We start from the raw sequence: 22,813 nt of genomic DNA, 5'->3' as shown, positions 1-22,813 counted from the left end.
GCCATTGGAATTATTGACCTGGACTTTTATCTCAGGGTCAGGAAGCTTGCCTTCCACTTTGCTTGCCACCACTGCTGCAACATCTGTCTCTCAACTTCCATGAAGTGAGCGTCTGGTTTAATAGAAACTGCTACAGAAAAACTAACATTTTTCTGACAACACTTATCAGTAGAAAACCAATGAAGCAACAGGAAGGTAGCTTCTTCTTTACTTCTTCCTTCCAAGTCTTGTGTGAGTGTATCTAATTGGCATTCAGAACTCCAGCTGCAAGGTATTCTGAAAAACGAGGCATTTTAGCTCCCCAGCTAAAAATGTAGATTGAGTAACAACCCACATTTTCCACGACAGCTGTTTTTGATTCAACATGGAAAGTTTTCATGCCTATTGTATTCAAATAAAGATTACTTACTTTAATAAAAAGCCTTAATGTTCTCAGCACTTAGCTTAATCTCTAGCATAGAAGTGCTTCACATATATATATGTTGAATGAATGAATGAAACACAATTATTACTTATTTATAGACACAATCAAAATTATAAATTATAACTTGTTTTAAGTGAAATATTTCCAACAAATTAAAGGAAGTACATCCCATATAGTGCCCAATACAATACTTGCAAGGGGAAGGTACTTAATAAATATTTCTTGAATGGATAGATGCATGAGTAAAGTGTTATCAGAGAGTAAGATCTAATATGTTTACCTTAAGTAGATCCACATAATTAATGATTTTCTAGGGCACTAAGTCATTGAATTGGAAGGTGAGATTTAATTCCCTGTATTATAGACATCCACAATATAAATATTGCCTCTATGTTTACATGTTTTGTCTCCTAGGAATTATTTTTACTGGGTATACCATCTCCAAAAATTACAGCCTAGTGAAAACAAATTAATTCTATACAAAAGTGATATAATTTTCTGGACTAATAATGCAATAATACATTTTTAAAGGTAAAGGAAATTTATATAATATCATGCTCCTTATCATGTATGTTTGCAGTAAGAGAAAGGCAGATAAAACCTAAGTGAGAGAAGTTGGGACACCATTGTATGTATGTAATCATGGTGCCATAATCCTAATGTTGTGGTCCCTGTTAAAATTCTTACTGAAATCCTTATGCCCAATGTGATGGTTTTAGGACCTGGTGGGGCATTTGGGAGGTCCTTACATCACTAGGATGGAGCTTCATGAATGGGATTAGTGTTTTTATAATGAGCCATCATAGAGCTCCAACACGTGAGACATAACAAAGAAATCTGTAACCAGAAGAGCTCCCTTGTCTGATCATATTGGCACCCAGATTTCAGATTTCCAGCCTTCAGAACTGTGAGAAATAAATTTCTGCTGATTGTAAGCCACTCAGTCTGTGGTATTTTGTTATAGCAACCCAAAGAGACTAATACATATGGCAAATTAAAAACAAACAAACAAACAAACAACTGACAGAAATAGATGGGGTGCTTGTCACACATACTGTTGCATTTCTAACGCTTGCAACAAACTGAAAGAATGCTATGGAAATGGATAATTTCACATCTGTATTGTAGTCACTGTAGTAAGACATGAGATGCGCTACCCACGGGAGAGCAAACTGTGCTTCATACACTCTGTACTAAAAGAAAATGCCCTAGCTATCGATCTTTGGAAGCCTGAGTTGTTCCCCCGGCGGCTGTGTTCTCTTCTTATTTAGGGACATCACTATGTTTTAAAGAGGTCTTCCAATCATTTCCTTAGAAAACCTCGTTAATTAAAATTAAATTTTTTTTAAATGAGATTTTTCATTAAACTGAAACTCCTATAATATGACACATGTTTCCCAAAATAGGTCCTGGTTGAGAAATTTTCCTTGTAATAATTCACTGAATTCATACTTTTATAACAGTAAACTAGGCTACCTTAGCTTTAATGCTATCTTAGGATTTCTCAGCCTTAGCACAAAGAGCATTCTAGGTCAGACAATTATTTGCTGGGGGGTGGGGGGCTATTCTGTTTTGTGCACTGTAGGCTATATATCAGCATTCCTGACCGCAACCCTCTAGTTGTCAGCAGCAAATCCTTTCTCCCCGCCCCCAATTTGTTATAATCAGAACTCTCACTAGATATTGCCAAATGTCTAGACATTGTAAAACTGTCCTCTGGTTGAGAATCACTGCTCTTACTCCTCAAGGACAAAGTTTTTGGTGGTTAAGCAGCTGTTGGTAGAAATCTGAACAACCAAAGATGTATCTTCATAAAATCAGAGAATACATTATTTCTAAGTGTTTGTGTCTGTGTGTTATGTAAGATACAGCATAGTTATTTGAATCATTCAAAACTACTCAAAACATGAATTTTGCCATTATTTTAGAAAGATAAATCAGATGTCTGTTTTTCTGCACTCCACTACTGTATATATAGAGATCACAATATTTGGAATTTACATTTCAATACTTCACCGTAGTTTTATTAAACTTTCCTTATTTTGACTCAATTAAAATTGAGCTAATTCAGTATAGTGAGTGTCAGTTGATCTCTCAGGCTTACAAAGAAAGAAACCAACACATAGTTTGCAGGAGGCTTGGCCTTATTTTGTAAGAGAAAAGAGATGTATTTGAGTTGCATTTTCATTGCCTTTGCTTGTTTTAGAGTCAGACAGAACTAGAGTAAGTCTTAAGTGGGGGGAATATGGCATGAGACTTTAATAGTGAACCAGCTCATTTGACTAACCTTTAGAGGAATGTGATTGTTCAAATGAGGTTCTCCTCATGTCACTGGAGTAAATTCTACATTGTCGGTTTTTTCATGACAGTGTTCTTAGTGGATCTTGGAAGCGCTTCTGGTTTGCCAACTCTACCTTTTGCCCAGTTCCAGTCTTTTTGTATTTAGGTTTCTGATAATAAATATGAAATCTCTGTATCTTCCTTTTATAACATCTACCTCTCTGCTGTTTAGTGACTATCCTTAAGTTTTTTTTTAATCCAGTCTCAATTATACACCACATGAGTATAAAGAACCTGTAGTACTTTCAGTCTTTCTCAAGTTAAGTTGGGATTTAGCAGCACAAACATTCCAGAATAGTTTCCTGGGAGCAGTTACTGAGAAGGTGAGGATAGATTCAGTCAGAGGTTATAGATGTTTCCTTTTGTTTGTGCTAGAAAAGCATGTCAGAATCCTCTGAACACCAGGAACACACTTGAAAGACCTAACTGCTTCCTTTGAAGCACCAACAGAAGCAAAACGTTCTTCCTCTATATGCCCTGAAGTGAGATGAAGTAGTTCATGATTTTATGGATTTCAGGCAATGGTTAATGCAGTAATTCCTTATGTCTGTAATAATTCCTACAAATGACCTGTTCTATAACACTGAGAACAACTGACCCACTGCATTTAACTCTGCTCAACCACGGGTGTTCCAAGGAATTAGCAGAGCAAGCCCTGTGGGATACAAAATCAACACTGAGATGTTTCCCACTCCATCATCCACAAAGCCCTCATGGACCCCCATATTAAAGACTGTCTACAAAAAATGCAAGGGGGTGAGTTTGTCTTTAACAAATCTAGTTACCTAAAGGAACTACTAAACTAAGCACAGAACCCTAGAAAAATGAAGCTATAAATCAATAAAATTATATACACACACACCTACCACCTATTGCTTTGTGCTTTCAGGGTCTCAGGTAAAACTGGCTCAGAAAGAATCCCATGATAACATACCACTATATTTATACAATGAAGGACAAGTTGGTATAAAAAAGGTTTTGCAGACTCTAGCATTCAAAACCAAGTGATCTGTAAATTCTAACCCTTTTTAGTAACAGAAGGGTTTTATGCTCTGATTGGCTACAGTGCATAAGAATAAAGGACTCTTAATCCTTATAATCACCTATGCTAATGACCTTCAAAAAGAGCTTGACACCTGAGAAGTCAGCAAAAATACCCTTGTGGGTAAATCAAATGTATCCAGTAGGAGATATGTTTGAGAGGAAGGAGGTGCTAATTTTTCTTTTCTTTTGTAGTGAGAAAGGCAGAGAAGAGAGTAGGGTTTTGGGGGTTTGGGAATCAACTGTGTTGCTTTCTTGGACAGGTTTGAAAGTTACTGACCTAGATATAATATTGGGAGGTGGAATACCTCCAAACTCCTTTCAAATAAATTCTTCTTGGATAGTCATATAACAAGAACCAGATACCTATGGAGACCCCATGGTTTCCTAATATTTAGTTTTTAGAAGATCTCCTCTTTTTGATTCCTTTAAAGGATCAAGTTCTTAGGTTACCACTCCTAGGTATCTATCCAAAGAGCACAAAAGCACTAATTTAAAAGGAAACCTGCACTCCTATGTTTATAGTAGTACTACTGATGATAGCAAAGATATGGAAACAAACTAAATGTCCCAGAACAGATGAGTAGATCAAGAAGATGTGGTATATATACACAATGGAATACTACTTAGCAATCAAAAAAGATAAACTCATGCCATTTGCAGCAACATGAGTGGACTAGAAGGGAATATTTTAAGTGAGCCATAAGGATAAACATAAATACCAGATGGTTTCATTTATATGTGGAATCTAGAGAAATCAGCAAAGGATCAGTGCAAGACAAACTGTGAGATCAGCCCTTTAAAGTAGATCGCAGATCAGAACATACATGAGTGGAGAGCTCCTATAATGCGAGAAAATAGACAATTTTTTTTTTAAAGTTCTTAGGTTGTCATGGTGTGGATTCCTTCAATAAGTACTTATTGGTACCTACTAAAACCCAGGTGTTAGAGTTATTTCAGTGACCAAAAGAGACCAAATCTACCCTCATGAAGTTACATTCCAACTGAATAGCTAAAAAAAAAAAAAAAATCCAATGATGGGCCAGGTATAGTTGTAAACACTTCACTTGTATTATCACAATCCTTCACTGCAACCTTGTAATTACTACTATTATTCCCATTTTGCAGACACAGAACCTGAGACTCAGTGAATTGAATAACTTGCCCCAACCTCTTGGCTGCAGATCCAGCCTCTCAACCACTGTCTAATCTTTCAGCTAAAAGAACAGACTTATTAGCAGGAGGAGTTAGAATGGTAAGACCAAGTTGTTTGGTGTGAATTTGGAAACTTTGGTGCCAATGCTATAATGTCTAAATGCAGTCCTTTAACACAACAGGACAGCTTCTCATGCAGGCTGCACTGTATCCACGAACTGAGATGTAGAAAAGGTCCTTGTGTATTTTGATCCACACCAGACTGTGCTCTCTCCACTTACATAAGTTAGTTCCTGTGAAACTCTTTACCAGGGAATCTAATCTGTTCATTCAGTGTTCCGGGAGTCAAGCTTTTGTTCCTAAAGACCAGTCTCACTCAAGATTCTCTCCACCGAAGAACCTGTTTATCAGGAAGAAGTGGCATGGCAGCACATAAAGTTTTAGGTCATGCCACTCATAGTGGAAAGAGTCCTAGAGCGAACATTCCCTGACTAAACAATGAAGAATTGCAGTGACAAGATGATGAAAAGAAAATCGAATGTGCATAAACAAAGTCACCCAAACATATAAACAAACACTTACCATTTCATACCCAATAACAACAAAAATGGCCACACACAGCCAGACACATAAGTTTGTAGTGAGAACAAAGGCAGCTATAAATATTCCAAGGAGCCAATAAAAAGAAGAAGATGAAGAAGAAGAAGAAGAAAAAAACAGGAGTGGTTAGCTCTCCAGAGTAATGGGCTCTATAAAAGCTTTTATTGTTAAGAGAGTTACTTTACTAAGAGCAATATGAAGAAAGCTGAATGAATGTGAAAAATTGCATGCAATAACCGGAGTTGAAAGATGATTATCAACGGCTGAGTCCTGTATTTTGGAGCAAGTCAGTGCTGCTATTAGAAGATTGCCATTGTAGTAAAAGAAAAGCTTGTTTTGTACTTTCCTCCCCCTTCTGGGTAAACAGAAAGTCAATATAGGCTTCTCCTCTGTGCTAGTACATTTATTTGAACAATTATTTTAAAGATGTAATCCAATCTTACCATCTTTCCAAAAGTAAAACTCCTGTGAACTTTTCCAATAAAGTTCTGCACACATAACTTGCTAAATGAACAATTGAGATATTTCCAGCATGTATTCCTTCACTCCCATCTGCCTTCACCCCCATGCTATTCTTTAGCCATCTGTTTGTTTCGTCCTTGGCTATTGACAGGATAGTGGGTGACATTAAAGACAGCTGACCCATCTGCACTTCAAACACTCACAACCTAGCCAGCAAGAATTGTAAAAAACAGAAAACTTCAATTTTGTGGGGGATATTATTGTCTTAGCCTATAGTCCAGTTTTCTTGTATTCTTAATTTGAAGGACCCTGCTCTGTTCTTTTCTGGACGGGGGAAGGCAGTACAACCTTCCAAAATGTTGGTGTGGGAGACAGAGGTGGGGAAGTGGTAATTTGTTTAGGAGATAATATTGTTGCGTGGATGTTAATGATTTTTACTCCTGAGATTCCATTTTATGTCATTAATATTTTCTGTGCTAATAATTGCTTTATTATTGTTTTGAGTTTATTCAATGGAAATGTATCAAAGTTTTAGTTACATAATGTAGAACATGTAACAATAGGGTACGAAATCTTTGGAAGGTCAAAATAAAATCAAGATGGAACTGGGCCTCCCTGGTAGCACAAGGGGTTAAGACACAACCTATGAAGCTATGAAGCAATCCGCAACTGCTGCAGCATGAGTTAGATCCCCAGCCTGGGAGCTATCCACATGGCGTAGCAGACCTCTCCTGATTCACCCACTGCTCCCCTCAGCAGTGTATTTCAGTCGGTCGGCCTGCTCTGTTCCCCACTCTGTCTCTGGTGAATCCTCTCACCCACCCCCCAACCTCTGGCCTGTACCCTGTTCTTGTATGCATAAATAAATAAATCTTTAAAAAAAAAATCAAGATGGAACTCTTGATCAGATATCAGGAAGATGGTGCCTTAAAAAAAAAAAAAAAAAAAACAGCTAAAATATTTAGAAAGATTGGTGGCAGATTTCTTTTCACAGATTATATAATCAGAATTACATTTTAATAAGGGGCAACTTGAGTTGACCTTTGAAATGGCAACCTGGTTTTTCCTCCTCATATGGGACACTCAACTTCCAGCCATTCCCAGTATTCACATAGGCCTGGGCAAGTGAGGGATCCCGAAACTTATGGTTCATGAACTATGCTATATAGGATGTTCACATTTGATTATTTGCTTTGTGTTACATGAGCTAGAACAGTAAAAACAAACAAACAAACAAACAACAACAGCAACAACAACAACAAAAAACGAATCCATATACACCTTCTGTGTAGTTGAAAGTACGTAGGAGGGAGAGATAATCCATGCTGTTTGTTTCCTTCTGCATGAAGCAGGTATGTGAATGAAGTCTGATATAAAGTGAAGCAGACAACATTCTTGTTTACTATGAGAGCTACATCAGCCTACTGGGAGAGAGGTAAGGTTCAGGAGGAGAGAATTAGCAATTTTGACTCGATTACTAAGATGTGTTGGGAAATACAACTCTTCTTTTCCTTCCTCTTGGGTCTAATCCATGCATCCTGTGGAGGTATCTGGAGTAATCATTTTGAGTATCCTGGATATATTTTAAAGGTAACATCAATAGGACTTACTAATGGTTTAAATATGTGATATGAGAGAAAAAGGAGGAGTCAAAGATGGTTCATACATTTTTCATTTGCAGCGTTAGAAAGATGGACTTACTATTTATTGAGAGGGGAAAGCCAGGGAGCAGGACTGGGTTGAGAGACAGGAGTTCAGTTCTGGACATGTATGATCTCCAAAGGGAGATGTCTTGTGGATGTACACACAAATCTGGAGTTCAGTGGGAGAGGTCAGGAAAAATGGTGGGCTTGTAAGTGTTTAACAACTAGCTCTCTGAGGAGAGGGGTAATGGGTGAAGAGGCCCAAAATGTAGATGGGTTAATTTCTTTATTGTAAATACTTCATCATGGCTGATTTCTAGTTGCCAAGTTGCACTGTCATTGACTACAGAGTTAGGAAGATATGTGCTCTTTTGTGTTCAGGTATGCTGGCTCAGAAACACCACTAGGAGTTGAGACAAAATGTGGGAGTCATCAGTATGTCAATGACATTTTAAGCCATGGGACAGAATGATGGCACTTAGAGAGTTAAAGAGGAAATTCTGAGTTGCAGGCACTGCAATCTTCCAATGTTAAAAGAGTTTCAAAGATGATGAGGACTCAAAGATGAGCAAACTGAGAGGGTAACCCTAACACAGGGTTTCAAGAAGGAGGGTGTCTGTCAAAAGATACCAATGAGCCAAGTAAGATGAGGACTTAAATAAGCCACTGGCTTTGGCTCTATAACCTTGGTAGGAGCAGCTTCAATGGACTGGAGGGAACAAAAGCCTCAGATACCTCACCCACACCTTCTCAAAATAGCAACACCTGGAGACAGGGGTGGCTTTGGCAGCTGAACCCCATATTAAGATCTTTAAAATGTACTTTGGACCTTTGAATCAGAGTAGATTTCAAAATCACATGATGTCAGGACTGGAAAAAAATCTGATAGAGCTCTTGGCTCAAAAAAGGCTCAAAGCCCTAAGAAGAAAACGGAAGGGACCAATCTATGTTCAATAATTTGAAAAGGTGTTTTAAAATCTATACAAATCTCTAGTCACTGTAATTATCTATTGTTTCATGTGACTGTGAATACAAATCAGGGCCTTTCATGCAGGTTCTCTGACCAACACCTCATTCCTTTAATACTGCAGAGGTTGTACAAAAGTTTGGGAGGACATTTTTTGCCTCAGACCCTCAGCAGGTGTTTCTAGTTCCTGCTTTACTTTTTTGTTTTCTGTTCTTCTTCCAGAGTTTAGTACAACCATGAATATATGGGATGTATATCATTTATAGGTAAATTCTCAGAGTTTATCTAGTTTTAGGCAATCTATTTCTGGGAAAGGCTATTATTGACGTAATTTTCCTTCCGGAGTAGGAACTAATTTTCCTTAGTTCTTCTCGGTCCTTACTTGATTATTCAAAATTCACTGAAGAGAAGTGGTTGTGGGCGAAAAGGCTGAGAAGAAAAGCTTTCTGAGGGAAGATTAGCAGTTGCAAAGACAAGGAAGCATCAGAGAACATGTCAAGTTCTAGAAATGAAAATATAAAGGTTGGACCTTGCAGGTGTGGGATTGGTGAACTATAAGGCTAAACAGGTAAGCTGTCCTAACTTTTAAGGACCTTAAAAATATGCTGAGATAAGTTGCTTCCAAAGAATGAGATACGGGACGCTTTACCAGTGGAAACTTTAGGAAACATTAATTCATAATCTTAATTCTTCGCTAGCCACATTTAGCTATATCCTTAAATTCCTTTATGTAGTTTATTTTTTTTTAAAGTCTCCCTCTTTTCTCTCCAGAAAGGAAGAATCATTCAAGATTCTTTGAAGGATTTTAGCAATCTTTCAAGAGTTCCTATCAAACAGGCAAATTAAATAAGGCAACATGCACTAGAGTAATTCTGAGCTCTCTAGGAATGTAATCTTGGATTTTGCTAGATTTCTACAAGGATTGTCAAAAGGACCCTTTTCTGTTCATTTTCTGTTGGCTCATGAAATGACATTGCAATGCTGGGCCTTCAGATTACAGTCTCCATCCTATTAGAGCCAGATATTTTGTTTTTAAGTTCTCTGTAGACACACTTTCGGCTGTTGGGGGCTAAGGATCATCTGAAACAGGCACCATGATGGAATTAATTTATGGACAAGTACAGATGAAAAGAAAAAGTCTTTTATCTTTTTATTTGATTTTATTTTTAAAAATAAAGCAAATGGAATGTACTAATTCTATTTTTTTTAAAGATTTATTTATTTATACAAGAGCTGGGTTACAGTCAGAGCCGCACAAGGGTGAGAGGATTCACCAGAGACAGAGCGGGGAGCAGAACAAGCAGACAAACCAAAGACACTGCTGAGGAGAGCAGCAGGGGCGACAGGAGAGGTCTGCCATGCCATGTGGGTTTCTCCCTGGTTGGCCGGGAGTCAAACCCGCACTGCAGAGCTTCACAGCGTGGCGCTCAACCTGCTGTGCCACTGGGGAGGCCCCTAATTCTATTTTTAAACCGGAAGAACTTCATGCTTGGGAACTGTTATGGGGCATCTCAATACCCTAGAACTGAGCTCTGTTGCCATGTAGGTTGAAATGCCCATCACAATGAGCCAGTGAAGAATAGTGTCTGTTGGCTAAGTGTTCCTATTGTTCACGCCCCCTCCCCCAGCCACTCCTACTTACCCCCCACCCTCAGCACATATGTTGAATTCTGCATTCAGGGACTGAGTCATGAAAGTGGGCATGACAACAGGCATGTGAAAAAATGTTCAACATCACTTATTATCAGGGAACTGCAAATTAAAACCACAATGAGATACCACCTCACATCTGTGAGAATGGCCCATGTTAAAAAACAAAACAAAACAAAACAGAAACAACAAATGCTGGTGAGAATGTGGTGAATAAGGAACCCTCTTACACTACTGGTGGGCAAACTGGCCCAGCCACTGTGGAAAGCTGAGTGGAGTTTCCGCCATACACTAAAAATGAATCTACCATAAGCCATATGATCTACCACATGACCCAGCAATTTCACTCCTAGGAATTTACCCGAAGGACACAAAAATGCTAATGTGAAAGGAAACCTGCACTCTTATGCTTACTGCAGCACTATTTACAATAGTTAAGATATGAAAACAACCTAAGTGCCCCAAAACAGATGAATGGATCTAGAAGATGTGGTATAGATACACAATGGAATACTACTCAGCAATCAAAAAAAAAAAAACCTCATGCTGTTTGCAGCAAAATGGATGGAACTGGAAGGGATTATACTAAGCAGGAATAAATCAGAAGGAAAAAGATAAATATCAGATGGCTTCACTTATGTGCAGAATGTAGAGAAAGCTAACAAAAGATCAGGGAAAAGACAAAACTTGCAAGCTGACCACAGATCTGAGATTTACAGCAGGGGAGGGACATGGGTCAAAACAGGGGAGGGAAGAGCACAAAAGACTGTGGTGATGGATCATGGGTGCTATAGTGGTGAAGAACTACAGGGAATACACCTGAGGGGTGAAATGAAATACTATCCAAAAATTAACAATGATGTAAGAGAATAAATATAAAAAATAAAATAAAATGTTTAAAAAAGGAATGAGGGCATGAAATAAAACAAGAATATAATAGAATCAAAGTCTCTTCCTTTCTCTACCTGAATATGAGACGCAGGAACTTGGGTGATAGTGTCTATCTATGGGGAAAGAATTTAGGATTAAATAATTACATTATTTTAGGATAGAGCTCCTTTCTTTAGAGAATAGGATCCCAGGGCAGTAGCTCTATGGCTTAAAGGGCTTAAAAGCCCTTGGAGACACTATTCTAAAGGCAGATTCCTGGCAATATCCCAGAGGTTTTTAAGGTTTCCTACCTCCCTGATGTGATCCAGACATAGGGATAATTCTCAAACTGAATTTTGACACAAGCCTTAGGGAAGGAGAATAACTTTAAAAGTTACTCTTTTCTTTTTGGTTGATTGGATACCTATCGACCCCCAGATTTCATAAGCAGGCTTAGCCCTTACAGTGGCATGTCTGTGTCTTTTCTGGAGGACTGACTGGCAGGGAAGAGAAAAGGAAAAAGAAAATCTGAACAGAGACCCAATCTAAAAGTGAGGACAGAAAAAAGAACGTTGGCAATTGGGAGTGCCCTGTCTGGGGAGACCCAGCATCTAACAACACTTGAGATGGGATTTCAGAAATAAGCAGCTATCCCTGAGATTTATACTGATTGATATGCTTTATTGTCTTCTAAAGATTAGAGAAATAAGAGAAATATATCTTGATAATTAGTGAACACTAAGGAAACCTTGAAAACCTATGACAGGTGAGTAGATTTATTAAAGGCAATTATGACATGCCCATTTTTCAGAGTTCGGTGTTTCACCAGCAGAATATAAAATAAAGAAATCCAAGATTTATTTTCACATTTCACTTGCTTGGTTTAAATGAGACTATTTCATAACAAAACAGTTTCTTTTTCTATTTTGCAAAGGGAAAGTGTTCCCAGAAATAGCTATAAGATACCAGAACAGATTTTATTTCTCTCCCACTTAATAGTTTCAAGCTTAGACTAAATACAAAATACATGGCAATGCACTAAAGCAAAAAATTCGGGTTAGCAATGATCCCTGGTAAAACACAGGAATAGAAAATATTTGTTTTCTAATCTTTCTTAGTTTTCCTTTGAACTTTCTCCTCTAACTTTCTAAGTAGCTAGAATCTTCTGCTTTCTCCTCCTTCTTATGGGAGAGATTAAATTAAAAAAAAAAAGAACTCTTTTACACTCAGGTGTAAATGACTGACAATGTTTAATTTACATCTCCCATAGGTGTTCACATTTGGAAAGAGTTCAAGAGTACTTGAATTAAATGGGAAAAGATCCTTAGCAATAAATTAAAAAGCTACTGATCTGGTAGGGGAAATATTTCCTTGGACCCTAAAATCACCCCCTTCTCTTCTTTCTTTAGTCAAGCACTTTAATTAATTCAGCTTTCTGCTCACTGACTCTCATTCAACTCATTTACAAAACATCACTCCACCAGTAAGAGACACTGCACTTTTTGCAACAGACAGGTTTTCTTTTCTATGTCTATAGGAAAATGAGAATTGTGCAAAATGAAAAAAAGAGGCCAGTAAGAAAAGAATTATGACCAAGAAACGAAAACTTGAATGGAGTTACTAAATAGTACTGAAAGGGAAAACTTTCTACATACCTGAAGCCATAATTGAGCAGGATGGCTGAGGGCTTCAGCACATTAGACTACACAGGGTCACTTGTTGAACCACAGTAGAATATTTTGTTCATAATGAGACCTTATTGGGTTTGGTTGCTGTAAGCTTTTCAGCTTCTAATTATGGTGTTTAGAAGACAATGGAGACAGCTTAAAATAATAAGAATGCTGCTAAAACTAGTGAGATTGCTGCGGTGTTACAAAAAGAAATGTTGGCTCTCTGTGTATAGTATACATTTAACCTGTCAGCAAACAGAGAGCGTTTTACAGGTAAAATGTAGAGGGATGCATTTAGGAGCCATCACATGAATGATGAGGTTTTTCGTTTTGCTTTCAAAATGAGCTGCTTAAGTTATAATACTAGTTTAATATAAATTAGAGTTTATCCTTTAGAAACCACTTGCAATTTGCTTCTGTTAGGCCGCAGGTCATTATGATGCAAAGTTAAAGGTTCCTGGAACATAATGTGATTCAGGCCGGCATTCTTGTTGCCATGTCCAATTCAGCTGAAAATGAGAATTATAGTGAGAGCATTTCCTGGTCTTTGACCCTTCGTGTGAGCTTTTTAAAAGCAGGGTTTATGCAGAACACTAACCTCATTCTCAGACATTCAGTTCCAACTAATATTAGCTGTGTTAAAACTCTTAACATAAATTGAAAACTGTTTAAAAATACCTCATTCCAAGTTTAAAAACAGTGGGCGCTTACCTTCTGATTTCCTTCCTTAACATACAAAAAGGTTTGCCTGTGAAATGGGTGATGTTTAAATGCTAAAAAGGGTCTCTCTGCCACAAATGTAGTCAGGCAATAAGAAGGGCAGTAGTTTTTAAATCACCAACTGACTAGGAAAAGCAGTAACCATCACAGGAAAAATGATATGCAGTGTGTAAATATGTTTTATATGCCAATTTCTTTTGCAAGGACTTCAAAAGAAACTAATTTATATCTTGACAATAACCCTACTCTTAGGACTCCCATTTTATTTTATTTTATTTTTTAAAGATTTATTTATTTATTTATACAAGAATTGGGGAACAGGCCAGATGTGCAAGAGGGTGAGAGGATTCACCAGAGACAGAGCAGGGGACAGAACAGGCAGACTGATGAAACACACTGCTGTGGGGAGCAGTGGGCGAGACAGGAGAGGTCTGCCGCGCCATGTGAGACCTTCGCTTGCCAGCTGGGACCGAACCAGTGCAGCAGAGGCTGTGGACAGCTTCAGAGGGCTGCGTTCAACCGCCTGCACCACCAGGGGAGGCCCAGGACTCCCATTTTACAGGCGAAAAAACTGAGCAGAGAGATTGAGAAACTGATCCAAATTCACACAAGTCATTGGTCAGTAGAAGAACTGAACCCAGGAAACCAGATACCTGAGTCCACACTTTTAACCTCTGCTTCTCAAGATGGGAAGTGATCTGGGAGCAGCATACTGGACTCCCAGGAATATAGAATGTCACAGAATAGACACTTCTAAAACAAAGTCCATGATATATGAGTGTTTGGCAAGTCCCCCCAAATACAAGGGACCAATTCATGCAACATGTTTTCTTTCTCTTTCCTTTCTTCCTTCCTTTACTACAGCCCTTCCTCCCTCTTCCTTCCTCTCCTTTAGAGTTGAATGAACTCAGAATACACAAATCTGATTAAAATACCACTTCAACTGTGTATCTGCTCCCAATAGGACATTTTTCAAGACCGTAACCTCTGGGCCCAGGAAAAGTCAAAGGACCCAGGTGTGGGTGTCTCATCTGATGAATTTTAGCAATGAAAAAGAGGAACAAGGGGCCATGACACTGCTACTCAATTCATCCATACTTTCCACACGTTTTCAGCTTGTGTGCATATTCTGGAGACACACCTTTTGTGGGAGGGGATACATTGAAATCATCAGATGGATCTGAACTGACGTAACTCTGTGTTCCAAAATATTCTTAAAAGAACAGAAAAAAGAAAAATCAGGATCAAAAAACAAAACACAATACCTATGAACTTTGGTTTCCTAAACACCTGTCTGAGGCTATGCAAAGAAGCTAATTGGTGTGAGCTATGCTTGCCAATCAGTTGGAGAGGATTTGCAGGGTGAGTTGGAAATCCCCTGAAGCTTTGGAAGCTCCAGAACATAAAGGCAATGAATAGGTCCCCAGAGGCTTTTCCTTGAGGAGCTTAAGGAACATTTTCCCCTCTAGCCAAAGCAGGGCTGAATCCAATGATGAGGGTCCCCAGGGATCCTGGAGGGCATTGTAAGCTTACTGATCAGACCCAAGCCATAGTTGCATAGGATTACTGGGTGTCTGAATTGCCCCTGTGCTCAGAGTTACTAGCTGGAGAAATTCTTGCCCTCTGCAAACAAGATTGGAAGCATCGGTTTGACAAAATTCTATTTTAAAAGCACGTGTGAAAAGCACTGGAAGAACCAGGTGTATTGAGCAGAAGATCGGTACAGCAACGGAACAGCAGATACATCCCCCTGTCATCTTTCCTTCTGGTGGTTCAACAGTGGAACAAGCCAAGGCAAGAGGGCCTCAAGTGCCCAAGTACTAATGTCCGAGGGAGCCGTGAATTTCCCCTTCCTTCCTTCACTGTGGTACAGAAAGCATTGCAGAAGGGCAGTGTGAGACTGGGAAGAGCAATTGTGGGAGGGGAAAAGGTACACAAGTAAGCAGCAGTAAACAGTGGGAAGTGAAACAATAAAGAGGAACAGGTTCAGGAGAAACATTGGTAGGGCTAGTGATGTGTGGACAAAGTTGTAAGTCTCACGTATGCCCTCATGAGAACCTTGCAACAGGAGTCACAGAACTAAGATTCTGTCTCAGGCCTATCACTTCCTAGATGTGTGACCCTGACATAGTCACTTTACTTTTCTGAGTCTCCAGTTGTTGTGCACACCATAGATATACTATGGAACAGTATTTTTAAATGACATAGTTTGTAAATATAAGTGTCTGAGGTCAGGTTCTGGGGAACAGATTTTGAGATGGCAGTTTATACACAGAAAGTTTATTGGAGTGTCAACAGAGATCAATACTTTTGGGTTGCGAAGGAAAGAGAATGTTGTAGAGGGAGAAGTTGAACTGTGGAAAAGGTCCATGAATGCCTGGCTGGGAACTCTGGAACTGGGGTGGCCCTTCAGTAGCCCCACACAGAGGCAAGAGGTCAGGGAGGGAGCAGGTATCTGGGGAGAGAGGGCGGCTGTGCTGTTCATGAGTTTAATTAATCCTAATCCTAACTCCTTGAGTTTCATGGGCACAGGGTACCCTAACCACTCTCCTTCCATCACCAAAGCAGGAAGTCACTTTCACCAGCCAAAAGTGAAACACACTTGGATCCTCCCCTTTTCTGCTATCACTTCCTTTCCCTCACCTCACCTTTTTCTCCCAGACACTCCCTCCCTCCCTCTGCCCTTCTACCCACTTCTGGAGAAAGAGGAGAGAAGGAACAAACCACACACTCCATGATTATAAAAAGAGCCACCTCCAAGTAAAATGTGTTGTAAGTTTTTTACTTTCTAGATCAACCAGACTTTGGGTGCAATCTACCACAGGGAGGGAGACTCTCCTTAACAAAGACCCTTCTCTTAAGCTGAGTGCAAAATTATTAGAGAGCTGAGATGCATCAACAGAAGATACACACTAGCTGGGAGACGGAGGTCTGGGTCATGAGAAATGGTGGGTACTTTGGGGAGCACATAACAGTATTGACCATTCTGAGGCATTACCATCATATCACTCATGAATATTTGACCCTGGGAGAAGTGAAAGCATTATAATTACTGGTGTCCCTGTAAGGAACAGACTTTGCCCTCCCAGATCTTCCACATGATCTTACGATCTTACTTCACCCTCCGGGGCCTTGGTTTCCTTGGCTGTGCAACAAGTTACTGTGAATCATCAGGTCTTATGCTTTGAGGGCAACCAAATAACTAGTTCTTCCTGTGACACCTAAGTCTGACTTGCCAGATATTGTGTGAACAGAGATCTGTTTGGTATATGCTTTTCTGAAAGTCCACTTCCCATACTACATTTTAGAAAAATATCTACCAAAAAACATCTGCTAGGAACAAATAAGAGCTTTCCTTCATTCCCACATTATCTAAGTTACTAGTGAAGTTTATAATGGGAAGTGTGAGTGGAAAGATAACTGAAAGAAGGATTTAACTTATTCCAAGGAATGTGAAGGAAAGCATACAGGTAAAAACTTTAGAATCTGGAATTTCTGAAGTTGGTAGTCATTTTGTTTAAGAAAAAAAATTAAAACAAAATGAATTTCCAGTCATCTTTAAGAGTTGGGGCTTTTTCACTTCTACCATACAAAAAAAAAAAAAAAAAACTTTTAAAACCCCCTTTTCATTCTTTTAAATTTGTAGTCAAATTCTCCAAATCTGAGTCAGTGAAGCTTTGGATTTCTAGGCAAAATGGCTGTTGCTCCTACAGTTCTGCTGAAGGAATTTCTGGAAATTCTGGTTATTGTCTTAAAGTTGAACTTAGGTTACTAGCCAGTATATACATCTTTCAAGTCCCAAAGTAAAAATTTACTTCAAATGAACCTGATGATTCAGACGGAGTAAGCAGGGGAAGTTGAGTAGGAGGAATCAGGCGGAAAAAAGAGGGTGATGAACTAGCGACCAAGGATCTGTGGGCACAGATCAGAAGGAACCACGGTCTTAGGTGATCACAAAGCAACAGAGACCTGTGAAACACCATTGTCCCATTTTATCCAGCTCATATCCTGTCCTGCTGCTCATCTTAGCAGAAAAGGATACTTCTATCACAAGCAGGTACAGATATTCCCTGACCTATTCTTCTGGAGACTGTGTCCAAGTTGTTGCTAGGCTACTGACAATATCTCTCTCCCCCTAAGTCAGCACCGCCACTCCCAGACTGTGCAAAAATAAAAAGAGAAATTTGAGATGACATGAGAAAAATAAACTAAAAATCTTGCAAAGACCCAGCCAGATCAGTGAGCTTGTAGGAACCCTGCCACAGTGTGGCAGAGCATCCTGAGAAACACAACCAAGTCCCATGTGACCAGCGTGAGCTGCTGATCACTATAGTGGGCAGGCTCTTTCCACTGACAGCAATGGACATTTGAAAATTGTGCAATACCTGCTTTACAGCATCTTCATTTCTGATGGGACCTGGCAATCTGTGAGAAATGAACTTCAATTGCTTTTTCTGCGAGTGCTAAAAAGTTACTTTTACATCACTGGAGGGCTCTGGCAAAGCACATGTCAAGGACCAGTAGGTCAGTGGGACTGAAATAGCAGCTATGAAATGAACACTTGATACTGTATATAAATTGAATGATCAGCTGGATGATTTTAGAACAACCTGGGTAGGAATTTATGTGTCTTCTGCATGAGATGATGGTTCTAGGCCAGTGGGAGTATCCCTGACATATAGTACAGTAATCAGTGCAAGGTGGGAGGAGAGCTGGGCGGGGAAGAGGTGGGTGAGTAGCTTGACCTTGACCTTGTTCTCTTTCACCCCTCTCTTCTGACTTGTCCTTTTGTGTGAATTCTGAAACTGGCAGAGCAGTTGCCTCCTGGCTCTGTGTGAGCTCAAGAGCTGACTCAGTATTTGCTGTGTGCGCGATGGTCAAGTGCTTCTTGACACCAGGTCCCTAGTAGATTCTGAGAGTGAGCTCGTCAATTTGCAGCTTTTACTTGGAAAAGCAAATCATTACAGATAATGATCAAGAAAAAATGTCTAATATTTACATAGTCAACTTTGATCTTTTAATTTACATCTGGGTTTTCAGAGAGAGACAGAGATAAGGGACCAACAGAGAGAAAAATGCACAGTGGGAGAGATTGAGATGAAGACACCCACTCAAAAGAGGGGGGAGAGATGGGAAAAAAGGAGGGAGGGAGGCAGAATGAACATACCACAGGCTGGAGCAGAGGAAAGACATAAAGGGAGAGAGATAGATAAAGGAAATGGAGACAGAAATAGGGAGAACGGGCCTCCCCTGGTGGCGCAGGTGGTTGAGCGCTGGGCTGTGAGGCTGCCCGCAGCCTCTCCAGTGCCGGTTCGATCCCCGGCCACGGGGCAAGGGTCCCACATGATGCGCAGACCTCTCCTGCCGCCTGCTGCTCCCCTCAGCAGTGTATTTCATCGGTCTGCCTGTTCTGTTCCCCGCTCTGGCTCTGGTGAATCCTCTCACCCTCCCGCGCTTCTGACTGTACCCAGCGCTTGTATAAACAAACAAATAAATAAATAAATCTTTAAAAAAAAAAAAAGAAATAGGGAGAACACAGAGAGGAAGGGAAAACGGAGCAAGGAAGAAAGAGGAAGCAGCAGAGAGACTAAGAGGGGCTTACCTACAATGCAATTCATGCTGTTTAAAAAGGTAACTTTCATGTTAAAACACTCGTAACTTTTTTTCCTATTTTTTCTTATTCTTTTAAAATCAGTATTAGTCTCTTGATGAGGATAATAGGATTTTTTTGTTGTTGTTTCTAAATTACAATCACCACTTTTGACAACAAGCGTAACTGGAAATAAAGTAAGATTTAACTTTCGAAGAAGATAGGAAAATGGAAAGAGAAAAGAAGGAAAGATGGAAAGGAAATCTCACCAGGTCCCTGGGAAGCTCAGACTCCTAGGTTAGTGCTCACATCAAATGGCCTGGAGATGACTAATCCAGTTTCTCCCAGAATATTTAGGTGTTCATAAACAATCTCAACATTCCAACTTACCCACTGAAAACAGCTTTAGGTATAGCACCCTACTGGATCTTGAGTGGAAATGGGGGAGAAATGCTAATTAGGGAGGGGGAGGATAAACCAAACGTAACTCCTATTATGGAGATTGAAAATTTCTATAGCTCAGGGTGGGAAAGTACCTTTATTGAGCCTCTTTTATTTTCAGTCAGTCCTATGTGTTTCACACAACTTATTTCACTTTAATCCCCACATTATCCATATGGGCCTGGTATTTCTTTTTAGCTAATGGACAAAGGTTAAGACTCATAGATGCATATTCTGATCTGCTGCCTTTCTTTTCCCTAACATGCAGCGTGAGCTCCATGCTCACTTATCAAGTAATTTAACAAGTAGAATATATGAACAAAGCATATATAATCTTTAGTTCAGCCTCAGATAGTTAATTCCATGCATCAGAGAAGAAATTATTGATGCATATTAATAGGTTGCTAATTTCCAAGTATAGGTGAGAGGTAAAAAGACAAGTTCAAAGATGCTACTCTATTTTGATAGAGACGCTTAGGCATGTCTCAATAGAATAAGAAGAAATTGACCCCAAAGGCTAAATTTCAAAACCCTTCAGACTTGTGGGGAGCATTTTCACTCCCTCAGTGGCACAATGAAAGCTGGCATTTGTTGGCATAAAGCTGGTACTCATGCTCATAATTACTTGATTTGCATGAACTAAAAATATTTCATTGCACTGCTTGGTCTACCTGGCACTGACAAAACGTGTGGATTTGGGGGAATCAGGCTCATGCATTTTGAGCTCAAATTTGAGCTTTTCTATTTTACACAAATAACATGAATTCAAATCTTCTAGATATCGATATATTCCCTGGGTATTGCTTCCCAAAGGAGAAATACATATCCAGATAGTGGGTTGCCTCGGCAGGCTGCTATGATTCACTTAGCTAGAATCTGCCATAGACAGGAAATTAGTTCATTTGTTAGTTATTCACATTCTATTATATCACAGGTCCTGAGGTTTTTCTTAGCATCGAAGGAATGCTAGTTCCTTAGCATCAAATATGTGAACAGCAATAGCAATTGCTCCTGCTGGACATTCTTTTAAGGTCTCTAATTCCATAATTGAGAGAAATAAGATTCTTTTTACAAGGAGTTGTGGAAGTAAACAAATTTTGAATAGCCAAAAGGACAAAATTATGAAGGCATTTAAGCCTTAAGTGTTCTCTCTTGATGCAGCACAGGTAGACCCCAACCCTGAGATAGTTCTTTCAACTGCCATATTAGCAGAATTGGTGGATAAGTCAGGCGACACAATGTGACATATCACATGTGAGTTATAAGTATGTCAAACTGGAGCTTACATTTTAAAATTTTCCTTTCTAAAGGACAAAGCTATATTTTTTGACCCAGGAGAATGATGTCAAATAATCACCTGGTGTCTACTTGATGTCCTGTTTACCAGCTGGAAGGGGACAAAACAATTTCATATTTTCATCGACTTTCATTCCACTCAGAAACTTGCAGTGGGGTTGCCACCCTATTCCTTGCCTGTGTGCCTTCCCAGGACAGTGGCTCCACATATGCAAAATACAAAAGGGGTGGGGGGGAGTCATTGGCTGTAAAAACAAAACTAGATCATTAATTTCCACAAATGCTGAGATGCAGGCTAGAGGGAAAATACTCAGCGCATAGCACAGGAGAGGCCCAAGTCTGATGATTTTCTCTGATGAGCTGTGCAAAAGCTGATCGCGGTCAACTGGGCTTTCCCCCCTAGTAAGTAATGAACACAGAACACGGACAGATCTCAGCGCTGTACATACCTTTCTCAGAGCAATTTTAACTTTTCCCATGTCCATTAGGCCTTACAGCCTAATCTTGCTCTGCCAATTGCTCCCATGGTGAGATCATTAAGTAAATTATTTTAAGATCAAACACCCTGCAGTGACAATAGCGTCCCATGTAAGGTAAATGCTTCAAAGGCCCCCCTTTCAAATTACAGCTCTCCGGAGTTATTCATCACCTCTCCGTAGGGCTTGCCCCGCCATTACTTGGCTTTTTGCCGCAGGCTAAGGTAGCACTGCTAATTGGCCTCTGTAACAAAACTGACCTGTGGACAGGGTAAAACTTGTTTGGAGCTTAGAGACAAAAATTATTCAAGGTTAAAAACACATGAATGCCCCAGCTACGTCACCAAAAAAAGAGGAGTGAATGAATGTCTTCCCCTGCGGTTCTTAATGTGAAAGAATGCGCTCCTGGCGTGCCTGGGTCAGACAAAAGCGCCTTCAGGTAGCCGAGCTAGGCCGGGGTTGCAGGATCCCTCTCTCCTCCGGGTTTTTCGCCCCCCTCTGTACTCTCCTCGTAGTCGTCCTCTTCTATTTAAACTCCAAGACAAGGAGTTCCATCCTTTGCTTTGGTTCTTGGGCACCCCTCCCGGGGAGGGCCTTTGATCTCCAGGGATAATGGCAGATGGAACAATTTAACTGCTTCGTACAGGTGCAGAGAGTTTACTTGACAGGTTGGGGCTTTTATTTCTAGCACATTAGCCAGGCGCATACAAATGGCTTTTTGACAGACTCAAGCAGGTAAAATAGCACCGACGCTCCGCAAAAGCTCGGTCACACCTGCCGGGATGGCACAATTTGAAAATGCTGCATAAATTAAAGACAGGTAAAACCTCAGGGTCTCCTGCTGAGTGCTTTTTTTCCCCCCCTTAACAACTTGTGAAGGTGTGTGTGTGGGGGAGGGGGCTGATGGTGAGGGGGTTGAATCTCAAATGTGTAAACAACAAATGAACTCCTTGATCTCCTTGTGCTCAAAAGAAAGGAGGGCTTTAGGCTGGGTGATTCAAAGTCAGCACTCTACTGCTTGAATTCGGTAACACTTCATTGATATTCACCGACAGAAAAAGAAATGGAAAATAAAGGACGTTACAATATGTCCCCTCTTGCTTCCTCTGGAGGTTTATTTTCTTTCCTGCCACTTCCTTCCTCTCCATTCTTCCTCTCCAGGTAAAAGATCGTGATAAACAAAGTGTACCTGCGTGATGCGATTGTTATTCCATTGAGAAAACTTTGGTAAATATTACATTCCAGGAAGAGTCAATATTCCTAGATTGAACATTGACTGCTGGTTAAGAAAGTGACTGGAGATATTGAATATTTTGCTATGAAAAAAAATTATTTTGGTGATTGACAAGTCCGTGTTCAGTTGATCCTGTTTCTCTAGCAAAATGTCATACAGAATTTCTTTTCTTTTACTCTTCCAACTTGAGTACATAATTTTCTCACAACAAAAGGACTTTCCTTTTGTGAACTG

This window comes from Talpa europaea (genome assembly GCF_964194135.1).
Source record: "Talpa europaea genome assembly, chromosome: 3".
Taxonomy (NCBI): Eukaryota; Metazoa; Chordata; class Mammalia; order Eulipotyphla; family Talpidae; genus Talpa; species Talpa europaea.
Note: the sequence above shows the minus strand (reverse complement) of the source record.